Source organism: Chamaea fasciata, unplaced genomic scaffold, assembly GCF_029207755.1.
Source record: "Chamaea fasciata isolate MVZ Bird 193981 ecotype frontalis unplaced genomic scaffold, bChaFas1.0.hap1 SCAF_1, whole genome shotgun sequence".
NCBI lineage: Eukaryota > Metazoa > Chordata > Aves > Passeriformes > Sylviidae > Chamaea > Chamaea fasciata.
The window spans coordinates 86,593,338-86,607,071 of NW_027094086.1; positions in this window are offsets into that span (position 1 = coordinate 86,593,338).

The window sequence follows — 13,734 nt, forward strand, 5'->3', positions numbered from 1 at the left end:
AAATGCAAGAGACACACAGGATACTTTGATACCAGGGTGACCCAAGCACCTTTCCCATTAGCTCTGTGCAGGTGTGTTGGCAAAACTGTAGCAGTCTGTTGTAAGTGAACGTGGAGCTGTTTTCTGCATATGCAATTTGTGAAGCAATATCAAAAAGCACATTTAAAAAATACATATGTTATCTTGAATGTTAATGCAATTTGGATTGAGGTGCTTTCTGTGCTTTTGGGTGGGCATGCATCACTTCAAGCTGATCCCTTCAAAAACCATATTGTGGATTTTTCTTTAATAATGGAGGAAAAAATAAGTCACATCCCCAGTCCACCATTTGATGCCCGAGGAGTTTGGATTGAATCGTACACTGAAAGAAGATGATATACAAAGAACATGCGTCAGCTCAGCGAGTTTTTAATCTGTTCCATGATTTGTCCACACTCAGCAGCTTTTTTTTTTTTGGCTGCAACAGAAAGCCAGGGCAGTGCTTCAGGCAAAGGCGTCACCCAAGCTACCTTAGTTGATGAAACTAAAGTTGCTTCCTGAGCATTACTGTCCTGCACATTGCTGGATGAGTTGGCTCTGCATCTGTGGCCAATTTGGATATCTGCTAGTGATTTACTGTGCTCTGAAATGCAGCTGCTTCATGTACAGCATCTGATCTGGGACCACCACTGGGAGTCATCCTTGCTGAAAGTGAGGGACAGATTAAAGCCAGCTGAAGAAAAAAAGGGTTATTTTTATGGTCGTTCTGCATAGTGTTTTTCCATTAATTCTTTTCATAAAAGATGGAAAACTCTAATTCTCTGAAACATCTGAGCTTCAGTTTTTTTCTGGTGGTTTCCTTTTGGTAGTGAATTACTGGGAGATGGCAGGAAGACATGCAGACTGCTGCCTCTTCTGAAGCCTGTGCAGGAGATTTCAAAATAGGAATTAAAAACCCCAACATTTTTTTGAGTACTCAGGCCTGAATTAGCAGGGCAAATTCATTTGGATGCATTTGATCTTGATGATTTGAAGGCAGCAATCCTTCAAGGCCTTGCAAATGGGGAAACCCCACAGGGACAATTCTGAGAAACAGCAGGAATCACATCTCCCTTTTCTCTTTATTTTCTCATAGTTATCTAAGGTACACTGACTACCCCTCAGAAAGGTTTAGCTATCATGTTTGTTGGCAGCAGAGTGTGTGTCATGTAGGTACATGTGAAAGCATTTGGCATGAATATTACCAATATTCCCTGAAGTGTTACTTAACTAGTACTTGGATGGCAATCCTAGATGTAGTCCACAACCAGTGTCACAAAAAAAGTATGGCCTGTCAAGTATGAGTGTGGTCATTAATGCAGGGATTAATACAAATTCTTGTTATGCAGTGAGGTACTGACCTTGTCTGTGCTGTTCTGAAATTTAGTATAAAACTACTATGATCAAAGAGGTTCATCAGACAAAAGTCAATGCAGAACAAGGTCAGAAAATACCATGTTTTTTAATTTTAATGAAAACAGATGGTATTTTTCCAACTTTTGAGTCTCTGTAAGAAAAAAACCCAACAACTATTTTTCATCTCTTTTAGCAAAAATTGTTCTGTGTAAAAATGTGCCATGAATGTCCTTCCAACCACAATTCATTAATGTAAACCTCATGAGTCTACTATGTAGGGCATACCCAGCTTTCACTATTTAGACCATTAAGAAAAAATCCCTTTTGATATTTTTTCAGCCTGAGAAGTGAGGATAATAAAAAATAATGTTAACATATTTACAAAAATCCAGCAGTGCTGGCACAAATACAGAAGTGTCCTAAAGGGGAAAAAAACACATGCAAATGTGTAGCACTTAGAGTGAGAGTGTTAACATTTTGGAAAGAAAGTAACATACTTATTTCTTAGTTATTTCCATCCTAAGTTAGCACACAGGGTGCTGTCCCACAATGCTTTCTGACTGTATTATGACTCCGTGTGCATGTGCTTAACACTGAGATGTGTGTTTGCAAACTCTAAGTAGCAGAGAGGTGGGGTGTGGGGGGGTGTGGGGGGGTGTGGTGTGTGCATGAAAAAGGTTCATGTCTCCTGCATATTTTTGGGTATGAATATGTATCTGACCTTTGCTAAATCTGATGACGTCAGAAGAGCCTGTATTCCACACATGGGCATTGTGCAGCAGCTGAGAAGAGGAGCATTCCTCAAGCAAATGTCATCCGCAGTTCCATGTCTGATAGGAAAGTCAGGTTTCTTCTGGAAGAGGCTGTGCTGCAGGATCCTGGTACCCCTCTGCTTGGCTGGTTGGTTGTTCACTCTCTGGGGAAGGGATGGGACAGGGAAATCAATTAATGAAGATGATGATTGATTGGACTGGACTTCATTTCAGTCACAGGGAAGCAATGCTCACCAGAGTCAAACGCAGCACCAGCAAATGTGTCAGGCTTTCAAACCACTGGTCTGCTGGGAAAATGGAGCCTCCAGGAGCAACATGATGATGTCTGTGGAAAGCCTCACTGAACTGGGAGATGATGTACATGTGTGCTTACTGAAATCAGTGTTTGGGTGGAGTATAAACCCTAATTTTTATAGGTACTCTGGTGGATCTGTGGTCCTATGTGTCCATTACACCCATAAATACCTGTAAAGTGTAATTACTGGAAGAGCAAAGTCAGTTACTGCAAGATTACTGCCATGGTAATTAAAGAGTTATAGAAAAACAACAAGCTTTCACCAATTACTAGGAGAGATGTCACCCCTGGGGTAAGGCAAAGTGAATGCAGAAGCCCAGCCATGGAGGGATGTCATCAGCGGGGTGAGAAAATCTGCAGGTGATTCAGATGGATGGATGGACGGATAGATGGCTGCTAGAAGCTTCCACCAACACCTGTGAAAAAAAGGAGACACAGAGGCACTGTAGCTCACTCCTGCCTGTGCTCTTTCATGAGGCCCTGTGTGGTAGCCACAGCAGCCCATTTTGGTCCATGTCAACGGCAAGAGAAAAGCAGATCGGAAGAGCAAGACATTGCAGGACTTGCTCCTCCAGTCACAAATTTTATAGTACTATTTCCTGCATTGTAGAAAGGTTGAAGCAAGTTTGGGATGCCCTTTGCGCTATAGGAGCCTGTCCAAAAGTGGATAGAAGATTAGCAGGTGTGTGAAAGAAAAACTTTGTGGGGGGTGGAAATATTATCACTATCGTATGATGTTATGTGAGATCTCATTGTGGTTCATGTGGCGTTTGGTGGGAGCTGGACATACAGAGAGGGATTGCTCAGCATCTTTCCCAGCCAGATACGAAGGTTTTCAAAAAAGGAAATGGATGAAATAAATCATCAAATCCAGCAGGCACAAGCGTATGCTGGAAACTGTCCCTCGCCTTTTTGTTCCATTCGGGGAAAAAGGAGGTAAGAGGTAAGAGTAGGATGGGGCTCACAGAAACAACAACCTGAAGGATTGGTGTTACTCACAGGGGTGAGTCACAACCTGAGGCGTTGTAGCAAAAAGGACTGGACTTCCCTGACATCACCTGGAGACACAATTCTTCCCCATCCATTCCCGAAATGGAAGACACTGCTGCTTTTGTTTGGGCTGGCCAAGAGTGTAGCAGGTCAGGACTAGCTGTAAAAGAATGTGTTAATCCATACCAAAATGAAATATTCTAGTGAAAATATTCTTGTAGCAAAAACTTATCGGGTCATCTCAACTAGGAAAAGCCTACTGGACATTGCAGTGATGGTGCGGATTTTCCCTCCTTCCCTCTTTTATCTGTTGTGTCACTTGTAATCTTTTCAGGCAAGGGACAATGTCTAGCTTGGTTGAGATCCTTCAGTGATATAAAAGATATTATTCAGTGCTCATTATCAGTATTGTTTGCTTGGATTATATTGTCTTTTCAGGTTGAATACACAGTGCATTAAAAAGCACACTGTAATAAAAAGTAACAAATAATGGAACTGTAAATGTACTTTGGCCCACTTTTTAGCTGCTGTAAATTATTCTATATGCACTGAAACCTTCTGATAAAGTGCTGCCTTTCTACATGGCATAGTAAAATATATGTTTAAGCAGGTTTAGGAAGATACATTAATAAAGCTAAAACCATGTGTCAGGCAGTTTGATAAAGTGGCTTCAAATAAAAAGCTTTTGACCGAGTTATTCAGCAGGATGGGTTCATGAGCTCTCTTTCTGTGCTGATTATTGCTTTTTGTGTCAGAAGGAAGACAGGATTAAAACCAGAGCTTGTCTGAGAACCATGTTGAAGGATGACATTTGGTATTGGCAGGAGGCAGCAACATTAAATGTCATTAAACACTACACACCAACCGTGTTGCTTCACACAGAACTCCTTGGCATTGGTTACAAGGCATGAATTGGGCACTGAGTCCTTCCCCTGAGCTTCTTACCTTTTTTCCCTTGGCCTGGTATGCTAATGAAAGCCCTGGCCCTGCTCTTTCATCTTGTCCCACATTTTCCTTTGTTGATGTGGAAAAGGAGCGAGGGAGGGGGCCTGGACTGGAGAAGGAGAGATAAAGCAAGTTTGTTTTCGGCTGAGTCAGAGGACAGTCAGATGAAGAGTTTTCTTTGTAACTTAATAGCTGCATTAATCACTGGAACTGCAGCTACTCCCACTGATGGCCAGAGAAGGGCTTCGATTTCTCACAACTTAGCTGATACCAAATGAGTTGTCTGCAAAAGCACTCTCCTAGCAGGTACAATTAGAGCGCTTTAATAGGCATGCAGGACATGTGGAAAGATTTTTAATTATATTGCATTAAATACAGCCCAACCTCACAGTAGGAACAATCTCTTTATGTCATTTCAGATTAAGTGAAATTATTTTGTATAGTAGTGATGTAATAAGAGCATCCCTGGGCAACTAGCTAAGGGTGGCTGTCTCTTTAAAGGAAATAAGGTCTGGATTTGGCAGTGCTAGGTTCAGGGTTGGACTTCATGATCTAAGAGGTCTTTTACACCCTAAATCAGTCTGTCATTCTATGATAATGCTAATACGTTATCACACAGCATGTACTGACAACGGGCTTAATGAGAAGCAATCAGTTTGGTTTGGAGTGGGTGAAATCATCAGTTGAATTTACAGAAGTTTTGACTGTGTTTAAACACACTTGTGTCATGATAATGTAAATTTCTCCCCCTGTTTTCCTTCATGAAGAAAAGAAGGGAGATGTAAGATTTCTTTGGTGAACAGCTTATCCCAGTGGGAGGAAGTTCAGCACTTTACCCCATCGGGCTTTGGCAAATGTCTGTCTAAATATTTTTGGGCTCCTAAATAATCTGGATTTTCATCTGGATCCATATCCATGGTTTCCAAGCAAAGCTTTTCTAAAATATCTGCCTGAGTAACTATAAAACCAAGTGAAAACAAATGGGACTCATTAAGGCATCTCTGAAAAGTTTCCTTTTGAACAGAGGAACACTTTTCTGGAGGGACAAAAATGACAGATTATTCATTTTTCTGAATGAAAACAGCACAAGGATGACGGAAAGTGAAGTAAAAGATCACAACCCCCTGAATTATCCTGAAGTCTGACTCTTCTTGTTGATGCTGCCAGCATTAGATCCCCAAATGCTGAATTGTCCCAGTTTCTTTTGTTTGGATGTGCTCAGCCTCTGCTGTGGGCAGGGATAAGTTCAGAGCCTCTAGAATCAGCTCCTTTACTTTCTCTCTGTTGGGTATCCTGGCAGTGCTTGCACAGCGGACCAGGTTGCAGCAGCAGAGTTTTTCCAGGCTGACCCTTTCTCACCTCTTTGTCTGGAGCTTACCCTGTTCTCCCTGGCAATGCTGAGAGTTCCCACCTAAAAAAGTCTAAACGCTTTCCTTTCTGCCTGCCCTATGTTTGCTGGAGCCGATGCAATGTCTGAATATGCGCAGCACGCAGGCTCCAATTTCTATTTGCCTGATTGCCCAGAGCATGTGGGGTTTTGTATCGCCCTGTAAAAGTTGTATCTTCTCAATCCCCATAAGTCCCATAGATAAATGCAGGCAATCCCACCCGCTCCGAGCACCACAGTCTGGCAGTGCAGGCATTGCTCCTATCCAGCCCCATTGCTGCAGGGTGTTTTATACCACCACAGGCTTTGTTGGTTTTTCCACCCCTCCCTCTCTCTCCTTTTTGTTGTTGGCAGTGTGATTGCTAACCTGGGCAGTGATTTTCAGTCTGGGAGGCAAATGAATGTCAGGGGGGAGCTGGGGGGTGTGCAAATAGAGAGTGGCATATGTTCCTGGCTCACTGGTACAACACTGTGGCAGAGCAGACGTGTTGCTGCCAAGGGAAATGGGCATTTCCTCAAGTTTGGAAAGTGGAAAGCTGACTGGATCCATGCTGCAAAGCACTCCCTCTCCACTAGTGGTTGTCCATGTGGACTTATTTTCAACCTTTATTGTGGTCCCTTCTATAATCGCAGCTTGCTAGACCTGTAAAAACAGCTCCTCGTGCTCTCTGCAGGGATGACAGATAATTCCTTGCAGCCACCAGTGGCAGAACCAAGGCAGGCAGCTCATCCAGGGGACATGTTCCTTCCTGCAACTCATCCAGGGAACACGTTCCCACCTGCAGCTCATCCAGAGGGCATGTTCCCACCTGCAGCTTCTCGGGTTTCTTCTCCACTGGAATGCCCACCCAGGGATGCCAATTCTCAGGTTTGGTTTTCTTTTCCTGAGATTCAGGTGGTGGTTCGAGTGGGCCTTTTTTGCCCTCTGAAGGCCCCGAGCCAGATGCGAGAAAAAAGTGGAGTCTTCAAGGTTTTTTTCTCTTTGGTTTCTTGTGTTTTTTATTATTTTTTTATCTTACAATTTTCTCTGTGCCCAGCTGAGATGTTCACAGCTGCACGGACACAGGACGACTCCCACCGTGATGGGAGGTCGCTGCCTTTTATACAGATAACTACGTGTATATTATTTACAATTATGTGCCAATGCCTATTACCTATACTAAAGGGGTCAACTCTACTCTGACCCAATCTCCTTTAACTACTTTGTGCCACCATCACCAGAAGATGGAGGCCAGGGTAGAAGAAGGAAGAACTCAGGGCAACACCCTAAATCCTCCATCTTGTTCCCCATGCACCTACATACTAAGAATCCTAAAACTAAAAAATTTTCCACCCTGTGACACACTACACTACTGTCTGTCACATCTTTGTGACTTGTAATTCTTCTCTCAGAGTTAGAAGCTCTTTTCCATGGACTGAAGTCAAAGATGGTGTCTCTCTGGGCTCTGTGCCAGGGTCTACAACCCCCCTGCACAGATTCCAGACCCCCCTGTACAGATCTCAAACCGTCTTGCTCAGGTCCCAGACCTCTCTGCCGAGGTCTGTGGCCTCCCAGGGTGCCCAAAGGAATGCCCTGGACTCCAACACAGCTCAGTGTGAAGGATGGTTTATTGATAGTGACAGGATGGGAGGGTAGAAGCTATCTGCCACCCACGCCCTTTGCTCTTTGCCAGGGCAGCTCCATGGCAGCTGTGTCAGAGGTGAGTGTGAGAGCAAATTCTCCCGTCCTGGCCTAGGAAAAGGCCCTGGCCTTTGAAAAGGTCAGATGCAGTGTGACTTTGGAAAGAGTCAGTAGGAAATAGTGAGAAATAATTCCTGAAGGAGTCTGGCTGGCATGCTGATGTGGTTTCTTGTAAAGGTGGCTATACTCTGAGACAAAACTCTTGGCTGGTTAGTCGGAAGTCCTTCACAACTAAATGTGTGATGGAAATACCTGTGGACAGGCTGCACTTTAAGGTAAAGGCTTGGAATACATGAAAACTTTTATATGCAACCTGCTTTTCTATTCTTTGCAAGCTTACTCTGTAGGTTCTCAAATATCACCCACCAGAGGATCTGCAAGATTCCTTTCAAAAGATGGATTTCTAGACCATGGATTGTTTCAGATCACTTCTCATTAGTATAGAGGAGAAAAGGAAAATTATTCCATCTATTCTCATCAAAACAGATGATTCTCAGCACTGTCACAATCATATTCATCAGAGCATTATCCAAACTTACTTTTCATGAGCGATGTTTCTTTCTGAAGATCACTGCTGGAGGGAGATTGCTGGAGCTACAAAAGCAGAAAGTCTGGGCAAAATTTGAAACATCTATGCTCCTTTTCCCATTGAATGTGCTCACCCAAGCTTTCTGCTTTCCACACTGATGGGCTTTCCTAGCCTTGCTATTCCACATGGGCATGATGCTCAATAGCATCGCTCCAGCAGTCACATCAAGAAGGGAGGTGGGCCAAGGCCAGCAGGGCCTGGACAATATAGACATAAAGGAGATAAACCCACACAATATTTGAAAACAGCAATTTCTGTGAACCAGTGATTAGCTGCAGTGCAGCAAATCCACCCCTTGTGCACAGCTACTGATATCAGTAGATTTAAATGCCAGATGTGTTTGGCTCAATGGGTGGAATCGAATGTTTCTCTAATTTGCTGATTTTCAGATTAGCATCCAGGATCACAAGTTGCAGAGGGAGACCACTATCCTCCTTGGACCTCCCACGCAAGTGGCAGGAGCCTGGAGAGCAGGGCAGGGGTCTCAGCTCTCCCAGGTGTTGCAAGAGGGGGCAGAGGGCCAAATCCTTACCCTCTTCTCATGCCTTTTAATTAGCAGGAACTCAAACAAACTTATTGAGGACTGGGATAATTTCATTTCATATGTTGGGGAGCAGAGGCCTGCCTGTATTCCCCAGTTCTTTAGGACATGTGTGAAGACGACAGATACAACAGAAGGGACCATGAATGGAACATGCTACAAAAAGAAGGTAATTGTCTTGATGAGATTGCAGTTTATAAATACAACAACTCCATAATCCAAAAAGGAGTTTCTGTGCCAAATCCTTCCATGTTAGAAATAAACCTATTTAATCATAAATCAAATAGTTCTCCAGGCAGTATGTTTGTACAAACTGAGCTTATTTGCCAGTCACTAAAATTAGTCTGCAGTACTTTTGCACCTCAGGAGACTTTGGTTCTACTGTGCATAAGTGGAAGAACTAAAAATTCTGCCTGTAATGTGGATGGACACTGACATTTCTTAGTCTAAGTCAAGAGATTTAGATATAAGAATACCTAGCTGGTGTCCGACAACGCCTAATCTTCTGCTAAGTCCCCCAAGGCACCATAAGCATGGAGTGTTATTTCACAGGATGAAATTTCCTTTTCCTATACCAATCCTGCTTGCTTCAGTCAGAACTCCTGGAGGCAAAGGGATGCTGCAAGAGGACCACTGTGGGGATTTCTTGGTTTTGGCCATGCCCCATGTTACCCCTCCTCTTTCCAGGAGGTAAGTTTGGCAAGAGCCAGTTTTCCACTGTGCCAGCCCTCCCTCAGGATATGCTGCCTGGCAGAGTTGTGAGGGGAGGGGAAAGGCACAGCAGCTCTCTGTTGAGGCAGCACCACTTGAATGAAGCATGCCTGAAAAAATTCCTAACCACAGACCTGCTGTTAGCTGCAGCAAGATAAAAGGCATATTTTATGAAAGTAACACATTCCAGTGTTGCACGTGTGAGTCAGGAGATGGACAGCAGGGCATGAGTGCTTGCTCTGTTTGTTTGAGTCCATCATGCATTTTGCATGCCCAGGATCAAATGTTTATTATTTCTACTTAATAACAGATCTTGAGACCATCCTACCTGGCTGTGAGCCACATAATGGGGTGTAATATGCTCTGTTATTTTACTGTGGTTTTCTCTTTTGTTGGAAGACTTTTTTTTGAGTATGCTATTTTTTGAGGTTGAATGCAAGATGCAGGAGTAGAACTGTGGTAGTTGGGATCATTTAAGGGTAAAAGAGAAAAAAGGTTTGTTTTTTTGACTAAAAATCTTTTGTCAGATCAAGTAATGTGGCTGGAAAGAAAGACAAGGTTTCCACTTTAGTATCCCTTTGTCATGCCTCTTTTTTTCCCACCTAAGCTTTCCTAGCTGATCCCACACAAGGTGCCAATTCTCCCATACCAGGGCAGGACTCAAGTGCTCTCGCACTATTTGCTAATCCAGGGATAAGGGGAAGTCAAACTGTCAGCTCCAGAGACCTGTGATCCAAAATGATAATTTGAAGATGATCTTTCCCTCTCGAAACCCTTAACTGCCCGACATACAGTCATCCGAAGTAAAAATGGAATTGCCTGTCTTTCCAAAAGTAACGTTTTAACTCAGCCACAAAATGTAGGTTTGATAAAAGATTAGATTTACAGGGTGAGATTGCATAGTTTGCCCTGTGCCAGGGACCAATTATATTATAAAACTAGTTCCTTCTGGCTTTAAAATTTCATCTCTGTGAAAAATAGCCCACTGTTTCAAGCAATGGCTGTATGCAGGATAGAGCATTCTTAGAAAATGGTGTCTGTTACATCTCTTTCAGCCATCTCATGCTGGCATATCCATCTGTTTATTGTGTTTGCTGTTTTCCTGCAAGGTAGTGGTTTGCTGACCTTCTGACAGTGTCTGAGGGCATTTGCAGATGAGAAGAAGGTATGGAAAAAACACCCTTTGCTTGAAGCAAACTGAGATCCCTGCAGGTGCAGGGCTGGCAGTCCACACAGCTGGATGAATTTCCCTGCTCTCTTGTGCTGGAGGCACAAGCTGCATTTTAGGCACAGGCTGTGGGAGCCATGGGATCCTGGGTCTCTGTAAACCTGTTGGATTTCAAGCAGAAATTAAGGCCTCTTTGAGTCCTGTGCCTACCATGCCTGCATTGCTCTTGAATCTCCACATTGCCTTACAAGGTTTTTCTGCCAAGGCTCACGCTGTGCCACAGTTTTACTGAAGTAAATCCTTAATACAGGGCCAAGCTGCCCTCTTGCTAAAAAAGTTATAACATTCATAGAAAACGTGTATATTGTATGCAGAAATATGTTGTGTTGCTCTTCTCTGCAAGAAGTGACCAGCCCTCTTCTTGCAGGTATTAAAGAGAAAGACAACATCAGTAGGTCTGGAGAAGTAAGATCTGTAACTCATACACAGAATTTTTTTCTTGAATCCCTTAAAAAAATGACAAAATGTATTTTTCAACAGAAATCATCGGTATTTAAGACTTGCAGGAAAAAACCAAAATGGCATTTTTGTAAGTCCTTTCTTCACATCATGGATTATCCTAAGTGCATCTACTGCTGAAGCTAACCTTCCTTCCTGCCACGCTGCCCCCTCACATCCCCTCTCTCTAGGTTTCCCAGTCTCTCTGCACTGAGTTTGGAGCCTCTTGCTTTCACAAGTGATGCCCTTCCTGACCTCTGTCTCTGTATCTGCTCACACATTCCTCCCTTATCTTGCTCTCAGGCTGCTCCAGATTCCCTCCGGACCATAGACCATAGTAGACCACACGTGTTTACAGAGCCCAGCTTGGTGCCTTCTACAAAACTGGCTTTCATCCTGACACTGAGTCATATGACCTTCCTCTCCTTTTCCCAAAACTTTCTGTATCTGCATGAACCCTTTCGGCATATACATAACTCTAAACGGCGGCATCTGAAATATTTCTCCATCCATCTCCGTATTTGTAAGTCTGCATATATGATCAATGTTTATATTAGGTAGCTGCTATGCTCTTCTGAGTCTGTTCTGGCTGTATTTTACTTAGACTGTGGTGACCTCTGGGCAGAGGCTCTGCTGTGCATGTTTATAAAACATTAAATATGCCATTGATGCTCAAAAAATAAGAACATTATTCATCTTTGAAAGGACTTTGAAATTAATTTTATGTGTGGAAGCAGCTTAAGAAAAATCTGTGGGGTGAGAATTCAGTCAATAAAGTCAATGGGAATTCTGCCACAGGGTGTTTTTGAGTACAGTCTTTAAATTATTGTTGTCCTATTGCGGGTTTAGGTTATTAGTTTGCTTTGACTTTATATAGACAAATATTGTCTATATTAAGCTCCCTTTCTGTCTTAAATGTCACAGATTAAAATGTCATCTGACTTTGTAAATTTGTAAAGTTGACTACATTTTGCTTGTTAAAATAACGTGAAGCATTATCAATGAAGCACATTTCTTTTTCCCAAATGGGTCACATGGGGCAACATCTCTTCTTTTAGGGTGATATCCAGCTCCAGGGAAAGAAGACTCTAAAATACTCCAAATGCGTGTCACTATAACACTGCTGTGCCTAAATATGTGGTGCTGTTACAAACTTCAGCCCTGTAGAAACCCTATTTTTTATCACTGTGAGAGGCTCCACCCCAAACAGTAATTAGAGCAAAACTCCTATCATAAATCCGCTGGCATCCCCAGTGAAGCTGGCGTTCTCTGGAAACAGAGGTTATCTCCTCCTTTTGCTGCTGGTCCTTTGAACTTCCTGTGGCCAGGGAATCCTCCCGGTTTCAGCTAGAATAACAATTATGAAACTATCCCTGCTCTTCTGGCTGGGGTTCATGTCTAATTAACTTTAACAGGAGTCGTAATTTTAAGAGTGATTTCTCAAAAGCGTTATAACTCAAGACAATTAAGGCTTGAGAGAGAGTGCGCGAGACAGGGAAGGGAGGAAAACAGAGGCACTCCTTGGGGCAGGGCACTTCATGCGTATTAAAGAGCCGTGACTCATTCCTGCCTCTAGTCCCAGCAGAAGTAATACCTTCTGAATAACTTCTGCGTGCTAGATAAAAACTTGTTTGCTGGTGCAAAAATTGTATTGCACGTGTTAGAACAGGCACCCTGATGGGCTATTCCCATCAAAAACGAGGCTACGCAGCAGTGGATTTTTCAGTCTGTTTGTGTAAGTTTTGCACTGGGTTTTCAGCTGTGGAAACTCGTCAAAGTCTGCAGAGAAAAAGGGATTGAGGGGAAGGAAATGCAGACCACTGAATGAATGAATGAATGAATGCAGTCACTCTTCTGGAGCAGGATGCTTCTATTCTTGTTATGCATTAAATATGTGGTAGTGTGTATAGAATACACCCATCAGTCAATTTGATAGGCAAAACCTGATTTTCTTGAGGACATGTGAAACTAGAAGGGAGATTACAGCAATGTAAAACATGAAAATCCTGGGAACCTCTAGGTCTGGCTTTTTGTGTGTTTATTTAAAAGTAGCTCTGAATACAGTACTGTATATATGATAGATATTATCTCAAGCCACGGCATCCCACAGATTTCTTATAGACATGATGCCAAGGAGGACAACATCTCCACGCATGAAGGATCCAGCCTTCTGCAAACATACAGGAAATCAGGTTTTGTGACAGAAATCTGACATGTTTTTTGAAATCTGAAACAGTTTTAAGGAAAACTCCTGCTGCTACAACAGGCGTGATCCCTCTCATTACTAGCAGCATGAGGATTGTAGAGAAATCAGGGTGTTTTTTTACCACAAAATTGGCTCAGAGCAAACTTGACCAAACAGAGCCAGCCAGCGTACACAAAATCCTAACTGCTGTTCCTGGGGATGGACTGTTGCTAAATCCACAGTGAACTTTTTCACTGAGGGACACTATCCACAGTTTCCCCTGGAGCAGACTTCCAGTAGCCCTGCAGAAAGCTGCTCATCTGCTCCAGATGAAGCAACACAGCAAAATGAGTATCTCAGTATGACGAGAGACTACGAGCGAGCGTACACAACCCATGGTCTGCTTGGGAAGAAAACCTTGACCGCCTCGGGAAGAAAAGTCTGACCTAGGCAGTGGAGCATCTTGTGCCCTTGGAGCTGGGACCTGGGAATTTTGTGCCCTCTAGGAGGGAGAGAGTTGATTTTCTCAATGTAGAAGCCTGGGGGCAAACCATCATATAAGTGGTATGGACAATCAGGGGCCCAGGAGTGAAAGAG